Source organism: Phacochoerus africanus, chromosome 15, assembly GCF_016906955.1.
Source record: "Phacochoerus africanus isolate WHEZ1 chromosome 15, ROS_Pafr_v1, whole genome shotgun sequence".
NCBI classification, from domain to species: domain Eukaryota; kingdom Metazoa; phylum Chordata; class Mammalia; order Artiodactyla; family Suidae; genus Phacochoerus; species Phacochoerus africanus.
This window is the reverse complement of record NC_062558.1, coordinates 48,062,770-48,075,603: the sequence shown is the minus strand read 5'-3', so window position 1 is coordinate 48,075,603 and position 12,834 is coordinate 48,062,770. Positions and strand designations below refer to the sequence as shown.

At 42.7% G+C, this 12,834-nt stretch overlaps 1 protein-coding gene across 3 annotated transcripts in view; it reads right to left on the bottom strand.

Moving 5' to 3' along the window:
- Window positions 1-6,717, bottom strand: part of RNF185 (ring finger protein 185) — a 33,336-nt gene extending 26,619 nt beyond the window's left edge. Inside the window, exons 1-2 of one of the 3 annotated variants that reach the window (XM_047760572.1) lie at window positions 6,551-6,717; window positions 1,472-1,587 (exon numbers count right to left, since the gene is read on the bottom strand). The gene's annotated coding sequence lies outside the window, so the exon portion shown is untranslated. The remainder of the gene's footprint in view (window positions 1-1,471; window positions 1,588-6,550) is intronic. The other 2 variants (XM_047760570.1, XM_047760571.1) reach the window with 2 other exon arrangements.
- Between the last annotated feature and the right edge of the window lie 6,117 nt (window positions 6,718-12,834).

Sequence of the window (12,834 nt, the reverse complement as noted above, 5' to 3'; positions counted from 1 at the left end):
ACACACCTTAAAAAGGAATTAAATTCTTTCATATGCTACAACACAGATGAACCTTGAGGACATTACACTAAGAGAAATGAGCCAGTCACAAAAAGACATACTGTAGGATTCCACTTACATGAGGTACTTAGAAAGCAGAATTGTGGTTGCCGTGGCTGGGGGCAGTACAGAATGGGGAGTTACTACATAATGGTACAGAATTTCAGTTTTGCAACATGGAATGAGCCCTGGAGATGGACAGTGGTGATGGCTGCACAACAATATGAACATACTTAATACCACTGAAATGTATACTTAAAAATGCTTAAGATAATAAATTTTAGGAGTATTTTATCACAATTAAAAAATTAAAAAATAAATCCCTACATTCCATAACAGGCCATTTATTCTTTGATTCTCATATAGTGAATATCTACAAGAGGCAAATTCATAGAAATGCAAAGTAAATCAGAGGTTACCAGGAGCTAGGGTGAGGGAAGAATGGGGAGTTATTGCTTAATGCATACAGAGTCTCTGGGGTGATGAAAAGTTTTGGAAATAGTCTGGTAATGTTTGCACAACACTGTGCAGGTACTTAATGCCACTGAATTGTACACTTTAAATGGTTAAAATAGTAAATTTGTTAGGTATATTTTACCACAGTATTTTTTTTTAATCTGTGCTCATTAAACACACCCACCCACACACACACAACAGACTTCTATCCACTAAGAACATGCTGAGTGGTTGTTATACACATCATATCGACATACTAAGACTTACTGGCTTACTGATTTATTGAATAAGTGAACAGTTGAGTCAATGTATTAGAAGCAATACTTACAGAAGAGGCTGACAAAACATGGAGACATTAACATTAAAATGTTAATAATAAAAAGCTATATATAACTATATGTACAAGGCATGATTCCAGCCATTAAAACAGACCCACTGAGGGGAAACAAGAAGGAAATATAGCAACTGCAATAAAAGCTCTCTTTAGATATTAAAGCTAGAGAATACTCGGGGTGTGTGAGGGCACTGGGGTGGGGAGGGGTGTTTCTGTATTTTCCAAAATGTATAATATGAGAATATATTACTTTCAGTTAGAATTACTGGTGTGTGTGTGTGTGTGTGTGTGTGTGTGTCTGTGTGTGTCTGTGTGTGTCTGTGTTCAAGATGGTCTAGTCAGAGCTAAATGCTCTGGGGTCAAGAGAGGCATGGTTCACTGCTAGCTCTGCTGCCACAGGCAGCTGCCGCAGGCCATCATCACTCCCTAGTGCTGTAAACCACCACTGACTCCTCACCTCCCTACCTGTGACCAACACAATAGCAGCTCCCAAATGACAGGATCTTCTTTGGTCTTATCACCTCTGGGATGATGCTGTAGTACCCCTTGCACTTAATATGGCCATCCAAGCTCTGCATGGTCAGCAGTGGTTGGGACTGAACCAAGCTCTGAATGGTCAGCAGTTTCAAACGGACAACTTACTCTGCACTTGTCCAAATCCAACTCCATTCAGACCAGGGAATTGCCTCAGATTTTGCAGTTCAGCTCATTCTGAATTACTTCAAGGGGCTTCAGGGGATCTGCAAACTCTTTGAATACTTGAATATAAAATTTTACATGATAACAAGAAATTCAATTACAAAAAGGCAAAGGATCTGAAAAGACATTTCTCCTAAGGAGATACACAGATGATCAATATACACATGAAAGGACATATAACATCATCAGGCATTAGGGAAATGCAAATAAAACTACAATGAGATGCCACTTCACATCCACTAGGGTGGAAAAATATAATAAAGGACAGTAACAAGTGTTGAAGAGGATGTGGAGAAAATGGAACACTCATATACTGCTAATTAAAATATAAAATGGTGTAGCTGCTGTGGAAAACAGTTTAGCAGGTCCTCAAAAAGTTAAACACAGAGTTGCAATATGGCCCAGCAATTCCACTCCTAGGTATCCATATCTAAGAGAACTGAAAATATGTTCAAACAAAAATTTGTACATGAATGTTCAGAGCAGCAGCCACAACTAAAAGGCAGACAGAAATGTCAATCAACTGATAAATGGATAAATAAAACAGCATATCTATGCAGTGGAATATTATACAGCCATAAAAAGAATGAAGTGCTGACACGAGCTCTGGCATGGATAAACTCTGAAAACATTATGCTTAATGAAAGAAGCCAGATACAAAGGCCCCATACTACATGCTTCCAGATTAGTGGATGTCAGGGGATGGAAAGAGGGGAGAATAGAGTCTGCTAATGTGTACAGGGCTCCTTCTTGGGATCAAAATATTCTGGAATTAAGACAGTGGTGATGGCTGCACCATTTATACTTTAAAATGGTGAATTCTAGAGTTCCTGTTGTGGCACAGGAGAAACGAATCTGACTGGTATCCATGAGGACGCAGGTTCCATCCCTGGCTTCATTCAGGGGGCTGGGGATCCAGCACTGCCGTGAGCTATAATGTAGGTTACAGACACAGCTCGGATCCTACGTTGCTGTGGCTGTGGCTGGCAGCTGTAGCTCCAATTCAACCCCTAGCCTAGGAACTTCCATATTCTGTGGGTGTGGCTTTAAAAAAAAAAAAAAGGTGAATTTCATGACATGTGAATTCTATCTCAAACAAAAATTTGGGAGACAGCCTACAAAATAACTGGCCAATTCTCTTCAAAAGCCTATAGTCTTGAAATATAAAAAAGACTAAGGAACTGTCTCCAATTAAAAAGACTTGAAACTAGATGCAATTTGAGAAACTGGATTAAATCCTGGAACAGGGAAAGAACAATCATGGGACAAGTGGCAAAACTTGAATAAAGCCTATAGATTGGTAACTAGTATTGTATTAGTATTAAATTTATTATTTAGATAATTTTATTATGGTTATGTAAATGTTAATATTAGAGAAAGTTAGGTAAAGTGTATATAGGAAGTTTTGGAAGTCTAAAATAAAATTATTTCAAAATAAAAAGTAAAAAAAAAAAAAAAAGGGGATTTCCCGTCATGGTGCAGTAGAAACAAATCTGACTAGGAATGAAGAGGTTTCGGGTTCAATCCCTGGCCTGGCTCAGTGGGTTATGGATCCGGCGTTGCCATGAGTTGTGGTGTAGGTTGCAGGCATGGCTCGGATCCCACATTGCTGTGGCCGTGGTGTAGGCCGTTGGCTACAGCTCCGATTAGCCCCTAGCCTGGAAACCTCCATATGCTGCAGGTATGGCCCAAAAAGACAGAAAGAAAAAAAAAGTAAAAAAAAAAATGTATGTGGAGCAGGTCAGGGGATGGCATTTTTTTTTTCTGAAAAGCACCATGCAGTAATACATTTACTTATTTATTTATTTATTTTCAGCTGCACCTGTGGCATGTAGAAGTTTCAGGGCCAGGGATCCAAGCTGCACCACAGCAGCGACCCAAGCCATAGAAGTGACAACACTGGATCCTTAACCCACTGAGCCACAAAGCATTCTATATAGTAGAGCCTTCAGTCTTTGTAGACCATGTGGCATTTGGGGCAATTACTCAACTCTGTTGCCAAAGACAGCATGTAAATTAACAAGTGTGGTTGTGTTCCAATAAGACCTTATTTATGGACACTGGGATTTGATTTTCCTATAATTTTCACATATCACAAAATATTATTCTTCTTTGGATTTATTCCCCACCACTAAAAATGTAAAAAGCATTCCTAGCTCATAAGCCATCCAAAAACAAGCAGTGGGGCCAGTTTTGGCCCACAGGCCATAGACTGCAGACTCATGATCTAGGTTGGAATTTGAAAGCGTGCTTTAATCACCAAAAAAAGAAAAAAAAAAGTGTTTCACATCAATTAAGTCTGGCAACACTAGATTCAACAAGGTTAGACATACCTCTTTATTGCAGGACTCTCAGTACCTTTGACACAATACTATACACGGAGAAGCTCCAAGAAGGGATAATGACATGTAATTTTTTCCAAACTTATTTTTACCACAGAACACTTTTTTCAGAGGTATCTCCTCTTTACTAGAGGCTGAAGAATACGCTATGGAAATGCTGATATAGGTAATTTTTTAAAAGGAAATTTTCATATTGAGAAGTTTTAAAGATACCACTAAATTAAAATCATTTTACTCAACACCTGGATAATATCTCAATAAGCGTTTTACAACTTTTTAAAAAAGTAGGGAACACAAACAAGAAAGGAAGATAAACACAGGCAGGAAGTCTTGGCTCAAACCCAGACTTTTTTTGTCAAGGGTATGTCAACAGGATTGGGTCATAGCATGGAACCTCTGCTCCATAGGGCAATGTAAGCATTCTAATAGGTTGTTAAAAAGTGATTTGCTTGGAGTTTTGTAAACCATAAAATAAGGAGCTTCGATGTTTTTTTTTTTTTCTTTTTATAGCGACACCTTGGGCATATGGAAGTTCCCTGGCTAGTGGTTAAATTGGAGCCGCAGCTGCTGGCCTACGCCACAGCTACAGCGACAGTGTCCAAGCCACATCTGTGACCTATGTATGCCACAGCTGTGGCAACACTAGATCCTTAACCCACTGAGCCAGGCCAGAGTTCGAACCCACATCCTCAGAGACAATGTTGGGTCCTGAACCTGCTGAGCCACAAGAGGAACTCCAGAAACTTTGATGTTTAATTAGAAAACTAATTAGAGAAACGCTAGAAGCATTATCTGCAGATTACATGTAAGAATGAACTAGTAAGTAAAGTCCATCAGAGGACTGGTTTTAAACATGGATGAAAAGTTAGCTAATAGATTGCATAAATTTTCTGGGTAGACACATCTGTACAACATGCTGCTGGAGAGAGGATTAAAGAGGGATTTATGCCCTGGGGCTGGGCAGGAGAAGCTGGCTTCAACATCCTCAAGAGGTCCTTCTGACCCAGACTCTTCAATTCTGTGAATCCAAAGAATTCACTGACTTCTCCTCATCAAACACAAAGTCTTCAGATGCATTTCCAAGTTGTTCTAAAAAGTAAGCTACAAACTGATGGGGTGGGGACCCTGTCTAGTTATTCAATATACACTTAAGGAGCCCTTATCAGATGGGCCATTCCAAAGTCCTTGAAAAGGAGGATGGTACACAGGACAACCAGGAAAAGATTATGTACGTTCGTACCCAGTTGCCTCACTTCTAGAAGATGTAGGCTGGGGGGATGGAGATGTCAAGAAAAGAGGACAGAAAAAAAGAAGTCAATCAACACTAGACTCAAAATAACTACTTAGAACCAAACATGTTTATGTTGAAAAGGACCTCCATCTAATACTTAATAGCTCCTTTTATGGGGAGTTCACTACCTTTAGAGGCAATCCATTCTTACACTGTTCACCTCTGACAAGCATGTAGTTATTTCATTAAATCATTTTCCTGTAGGATCCACCTATTTGTCCTCGTTTCTGCCTCTTTTAACATCAAAGATGAGGTAGAAGCTCTCTTCACCATAATAATGTCTGGTCCATTCCACTGCTCTCTTTTCTGGTCTAAATGTTTCCCTCCTCCTTCCCCCCGACCCCCGCTCTCCCCCCCCCAAAATCCTGAACAAGTTCCAGCTGCCTCAGAGCAAAGACTAGATATCTAGTACTCACAGAAGGAAAGCACTTAAGATCAGTAGGCTTCACAAAGATCTTGAAACCAAATTTATGTTAACAAAGGGGAAACATGGGGAGAGGAGGGATGAATTAGGGGGCTGGGATTGATACATACACACTCCTATATATAAAATAGATGGGTAACACGACCTACTGCACAGCACAGGAAAATTTACTCAATACTGTGTAATGACCTATATGGGAAAAGAATCTGAAGAGGAATGGGTATATGTATAACGATTTACTGTGCTGTATGCCTGAAATTAGCACAACTGTGTAAGTCAACTATATCCTAGTTAAAAAAGAAAAAAAAAATCAGTGGGCTTCAAACATCAGTATGCACAGGTCCCCCAAAGCAAACACTCAAAACTATAGTTTCCCCAGTTCGGACCCAAATTCTAAATAAGAGGTCTCAAGAGTCCTGCATTGTAGAGTATGCACTCCAGAGGCTGTGGGAACCATATTTAGAGAAACAGGGCCCTGTTTTAGAAAGAAGAAACTGAGGCCTGGCAAAGGTAAAGACCCAGTCACACAAATGTATGTCAGTGGTGAAGCCTCAAACCTGGGTCTCTTTCTCCCAAGCCCAACTCTATTCATCCCGCTTACCGGCCTCGGCCTCTCCACTGGGGACAAACTCATTAAAAGCACCTTCACAAGAAAGAGGCGGCCTCGAATGGGAGTCAGAGAGTTAGAGAGAGTCCCTGAGCTCTCGAAGTTAGGAGAGCTTGTGGCAGCCTTTCCTCTTCTTGGAGCCTTAGATTCCCCAAATTGTAATCACTGGACGAAAGACCACAACACAAGCCTGACCTTCCTCCTGAGGCGGAGGGCCCGGAACAGAGCCAGCTTGTTGCCTCTGCGTTCCTGGGCTCAGGTGTTGCCGCCCATGGGCCTGGTGAAGGCGGAACCCGGTCCCTCGCCCGCGTCCCTCAACCTGGACGGCCCCTAGCTGCCAACCCAGCCTCTCAAGTACCTGCCTCTGCTCAGCTAACACCGCCGAGGCCACTCCAGTCTGTCCTTCCGTTGGCCGCCCAGCCAGTCTCTCCGCTGGGTTAGTCCGTCCCGCCGGACCTCGGGTCCCTCCTACGCGGACTCTGGTCAGCTGACGCAGAGCCGCAGCTTTCCAAGGGACTTCCGTCCACAACCGGAAAAGGTTGGTCCGCTGCGCTGTTCTCCCGCCCAGATCCTGGACTCTAAGGTTCCGCCTGCCGGCAGGAAGCAGAAAAGCGTAGGGGTCATTTGCCAGCTTTTCAGAAAGCCTAGGTCTGTGCAGGGAAAGTACAGACAAGTTTCGAACAGTTTTGTTGCACCAGAATGTAAGGATGATGAGAATACGTCAGAGGATACAGGAGCTAACTTGAAAGAGATCCCATGGCCAAATCGTCGCAATTTGAGAATCAAAATACTTGATAGTAACAGATTTAACTAATTGAATAAAATGGTAACCCATGAGTCTTTACTGGTATAAAAGTGATTGAATAAATGGGGGAGAAGGGGAAATTATGCCTTTTAGTAGAAGCAAAATAACAAATATGATGGAGTTAGAAAATCAATAATGGATGGTAAAACTAGAGGAAGAGAATATTTACACAGCAAAATGTCTCCTATAAATTCCTTTTTAATTACAAAGGGAAAATAGTAGTTTTACATATAATCTCACAGAACAGTAAGTTAATATCACCAGTTGTAGATCAAGTAAAGAGCATGTGCCTCTTAGTAAGATGCACTGAGAAAGAGACAGCATCTCTCCTGTGGTATTTTAGACAAAAATGCATAACTCGGAATTCCCTTGTGGTACAGCAGGTTAAGGATCCAGTATTGTCACTGCAGCAGCTTGGGTCGATTCTCTGACTCAGGTTCCATCTTGGTCCAGGGACTTCCACAAGTTGTAGGGTGCAGCCAAAAAAAAATGAGTAACCCATGTTTTGTTTCATGAGGAAGCATGACATAAGTCCAGATGGAGAACAGTATACAAAATAATTGTCAGCATCATGAAAAAAAACAGAGAAAGACTGAGGAACTGTTCTGGTTTAAAGGAGATTAAAGAGGCATGACAACAAAATGAGATATATGATTGTAAATTGGATCCTGGACTAGCATAAGGAGAGGCAGGGACAATATTGGGACAAAAGACAAAATTGGAATTTGGATCGTGGTTTAGCTGTGACTACATATTGTATCAATGTTAAAATTTCTACATTTGATCATTGTATTGGGGTTATGGTAAGAGTACTTCCTAGTTCTTAGGAAATATTCATTGAAGTATTTAGGGGTAACACAATGTCTCTAGGGAGTTCCTGCTGTGGCACAATGGGATCGGCAGCATCTTGGGAGCCCTGAGACGCAGGTTCAATTCCCGGCCCAGTACAGTGGGTTAAGGATCTGGTGTTGCTACGGCTGTAGCATAAGTCACAGCTGTGGCTCAGGTTCAATCCCTGGCCATAAACTTTTAAAATAAAAATTACGAAAAAAAGAGACACAATATCTCTAACTTAATTTCTTTTTTAATTTCAAATGAGTCAGAAAAAAATACATGTATATGAAAATTGGGAGCATGGAGTTCTCACTGTGGTGCAACAGGAGTGCAGCACTTCTGAAGTGCTGGGACACAGGTTAGATCCCCAGTCCTTATCTGGCATTGCAGCAGCCACAGAGTTGGTGGCAACTATGGCTCAGATCTGATCCCTGGCCAGGGAACTTCATATGCCTCGGGGGCAGCCAAAAAAAGAAAAAGAAAAAAAAAAAAACCACATAAAAATTGAGAGTGGAGTTCCCTCATGGCTCAGCAATTTAAGGATCTGGTGTTGTCACTGCTGTGGCTCTGGGTATAGCTGTGGTGCAGGTTTGATCCCTGACCTGGGAAACTTCTGCATGCCATAGGTGCAGTCAAAAAAAAAAAAATTGAGAGAATGATTATGATTACTCAAATGAGACAAAATATAAACAAGGGGTGAATCTAGATGAAGGGTATATGGAAATTCCTTATGTAATTTTTGGAACTTTTCTTTAAGTTTGAAATGCTCACTAAAAAGGGTCTCTTGCCACCTGGTTCTTCAAAGATTGAGTCCTCAGACACTAGTCGCTGACCTTCAACACACTATAAAAGGAATTCAGGGCAGAGATCAGGAATGAGGCACCCTGTGATCTGGGAAAACAGGCAGAACAGGCCTTCAGATAGTGAGATATTTTCAGGAGAAAATGTTAGGAACCCAATTTCTTGCATCTTCCCATACTTGAAAGACACTAATCATTAATTAAGACATCTGTTCCTTGTGCCTCTCAGCAAACTTCTACAGAGATGTGTGCTTGATTGCACACACCTCTTCTCCAAAAATCGCACATATATGGACACACACACCCCCACCTCTTTGGAGCAATTCCTCAGAGTTATCTAAGAGACTGTCTCCCCTGGGGTGTAGTCCTTAGTCCCCAAATAAAACTGAAACTCACAGCTCTCACATTATGCATTTTTTTTTGTCTTTTTAGGGCCACACCCACAGCATATGGAAGTTCCCAAGCTAGGGGCCAAATTGCAGCTGTAGCTGCTGGCCTTTGCCAAAGCCACAGCAACTTGGGATCTGAGCCGTGTCTGCAACCTACACCACAGCTCAAGGCAACGCCGTATCCTTAACCCACTGAGCAAGGCCAGGGATAGAATCCGAGTCCTCATGGATAACTGCTGAGCCACAATGGGAACTCCACATTGTGCATTTTTATTTCAATCGATGAAATGATATAAAAATTAAAATTAAAAAAGAAATAAAATTTATCCCCAAATGAGGGGAATACCTGGGTCCTAGCCTATTTATTTATTTACCCATCATGCATTTACTTATGTGCTAGGCACTGGTGATGCAGTAAGAAACAAGACAATATCTTTGCTTTCATGCCTCGTGGGAAAAATATTAAACTTGTAATCACAAAACTACTGGGCTACTTAGCTTGAAAATGTTAATAGCTAAGGTTTACCGAGCTTACCTAAGCACACTCTACACAATGGCTCATTTGATCCTCACAGCAGCTCTAAGAATGGTTTTTGGTGATGATCTCTGCTGTGCAAATGCATAAAGGAAAACTTTAAAAAGTTTGTGCAATTCTATCATTTAATGAACAGTTTTCAGATGATATACTGATAGGCAGTAGAGCTTCAATTTGCACCCAGGCATTGTTCTCTGGAGTTTTTAACACCATCTTTATTTTTTCATTAAACAAACATTAAGTGCTTACAATGATCCCAAAGGCTCTTAGGGGGTTGGTCTGAGTAAAGGATGAAGATAATAGAGGAAATAAACTCATGGATGAAATTCCTCATCTGTTGGCCTTCTCATCAGCTTCCTGTGGACAAGGAGTGACATGGGGGATCTTTCTAGTCACATGAACCTGGATTGACGTCCAGGCTCTGAAAAGGAGAAAAGCAGCCCCTGGTATCAGGAGCTGGCTTGGCTGTCAGAGGAAGGCCTTAGTGTTCTGCTGTCGAGCATAGAAATGTCACTGGGGGAGTTCCTGTTGTGACTCAGTGGGTTAAGAACTCAACTAGTATCCATGAGGATGTGGGTTCCCTCCCTGGCTTTGCTCAGTGGGTTAAGGATCCGGCATTGCGATGAGCTGTGGCATAGGTTGCAGATGAGGCTAGGATCCCACCTTGCTGTGGCTGTGATGTAGGCTGACAGCTGCAGCTCCAATTCAACGCCTAACCTGGGAAACTCCATATGCCGCAGGTGTAGCCCTAAAAAGAAAAAAAAAAAAAAAGGATTTATTCCTACCTCAGAAGGTTGTTCTTAGGACATGGACAGGCTTAGTGCTGAGTGAACTCTCAGGATACTTAAAAAAATTCCTGCTTGAGCTGCTACCTACCTCCTCTGAAAAGTCCAGAGCAATCATTTTGAAAAGATAGTGAAGCCAACAGCTTCAATTACAACAAACTTGCTGATTGCATTCTCCTTTGTTCTATTCTTGGGTTTGTGGACAGACTAAAGGCTAGAGTTCAACGTTTCCTTTGTCAGAAATGAGGGCATTCTCATGGTCTCTTCTGGAAGGCAATAACCACATTCCTGAAACTTTAACGTTAGGGAACAAGTACTGTTTATTTCTTCGTGTTCTTGCTATTAAAAATGTTCCCAAGAAATAACAGAATTGGAACAACCAAACTTGGAAGCACTTCAGCTTCAAAAATATATCAAGTAATATTTTCTCTGCTTAGCACACTAAGGTACTTACAGACCCCAGAAGTCCTGTGGGTGATGTTTGCATTCATGCTGCTAGGACCCAACATGGATTTAAAAGTATTTGATGCCTACAATAAATTATGTTGAATAAAAAATATTCATTCCAGTGGGAAAGAATAAAATAAATAGAAATGTTCTGATTTCTTCCTCTGGGCATCCCAAGGTTTTTTGTTTTTGTTTTTGTTTTTTTTTGGCTGCCCCAAGGCATATGGAGTTCCTGTGCCCAAGAGATCACATCTGAGTTTTGACCTACACCATAGCTGTGGCAATGACCAGATCCTTAACCACTGCACCAGGCTGGGGATCAAATCCAAGTCCCTGATGCTGCAGAGACACGGTTGATCCCATAGCGACACAGCGGGAACTCCAAGGGTCCTTATTTTAATAATCCTAAACTTCCCTCTGCCCCTTCACCTCCTCTTCCCTTACCCCTTTAATACTCATATTACCACTCATGCTTGTAATGGCAGTTAATATTTATTGAATGTTTACTAATATGTCACACACTGTGCGAAGGGCCTTATGCAGTTTAATCCTCACTCAAAATTTGAAGCAAGTATTATTACATATGAGGCACTAGAGGCCCAGAGAAGTTAATCAACATGCCCAAAGCCACACAGCTAGTAAGAATCAGGCTCATTTGGAATTTGCCTCCCAAAATTGCTCTTGTTAAAATTCTGCCTTGCCACCCTGGGCTGGAGAGAGGGCTCTGTGAAGGGATGGAGGGAGGGATGGGGCTGGAAAGAAGGAGAGGGCATTGGCAAGAGGGGAGTAGGAGTCCATACAGAAGCAATCAGATCGCAGGAGTGCAGAGGGGAGGGTGGAGCTGAGGAGCACAAGACAATAAGAGGCCACTGCAGACCCTCAGAGGGAGCAGGGACTGAGTCAGGGAGGTTGGGTGGGCAAGAAATTTGAATAGTAGAAAAGGGCAAGTTATTGTGTGGGAGGAGAATGTGATTAAGGAGCTGAGGGCTCAGGTGTCTGTCTGCCAGCGAGGAGAGGCAAGGAGAAGGGGGACCTTCCGACCTAAGAGATCTGTTAAGGCTCCTGGGTCCCTGCGCTTCTCTGGGCCTCTGTGTTTTCCTCTGTTCAATGAAGGGAAAAGACTCTGGGATCCAAGGAACCAGCCCAGCTTGGGTAGGAGGTGAGGAAATGGCATCACTTTTTTTTTTTTTGTCTTTTTGCCTTTCCTAGTGCTGCTCCCATGGCACGTGGAGGTTCCCAGGCTAGGGGTCTAATTGGAGCTGTAAACACCAGCCTACACCACAGCCACAGCAACACGGGATCCGAGCTGTGTCTGCAACCTACACCACAGCCCACGGCAATGCCGGATCCTTAACCCACTGAGCAAGGCCAGGGATGGAGCCCTCAACCTCATGGTCCCTAGTTGGATTCGTTAACCGGGAGCCACGATGGGAACTCCTGGCATCACTTTTTAGTTTGGACCCCTCACCTGACGTGGGGGAGAAGGTTTCCTGGGCCTGGCCCATTCCCACCCCATCCAGATGGTGGTTAGTCTCCCTTCAAGGGTCCAGGAAGCTCAGAGAGGAGACCATGTGTGCAAACAGGAGAGAGAGAATGAGGCAGAGAAAGCACCCCTAATCCTTCTCTATGCCAACCGTTCCTTGGAGGAGGTGAGCCGGTTAGGATCTCGGCCTCATTGATTGCTTAGCCCAGAGAAAATGTGCAAATCCTTGCTGTGTGCCTTCAGGGATGTCACCTAACCCTGAACTCAGGCTCCTCTCATTTTCTGTGCTTGAGTTCTAACGTTAGGCTGAAGTCCACAGCTCCTCTGCCATTAAGCTTTCTGCTCCAGGACAGCTCATGGTCCCTTTCTTCTGCCTTCGGCCAGGGCCTGGCCCAAGGCTCTGTCTACATTCATTTGGCTGAGGGCAACATCTTACTTGGGTCAGGGTCCTAGTGACCCAACCTGACTTCCCAGGCTCAGGTCTGGGTGATATTATTCATTTAGAGACATGACCACTAGGTGGTAGCAGGGCCATATTCTGGAATCTTCTGAGAGCAGGGCAAG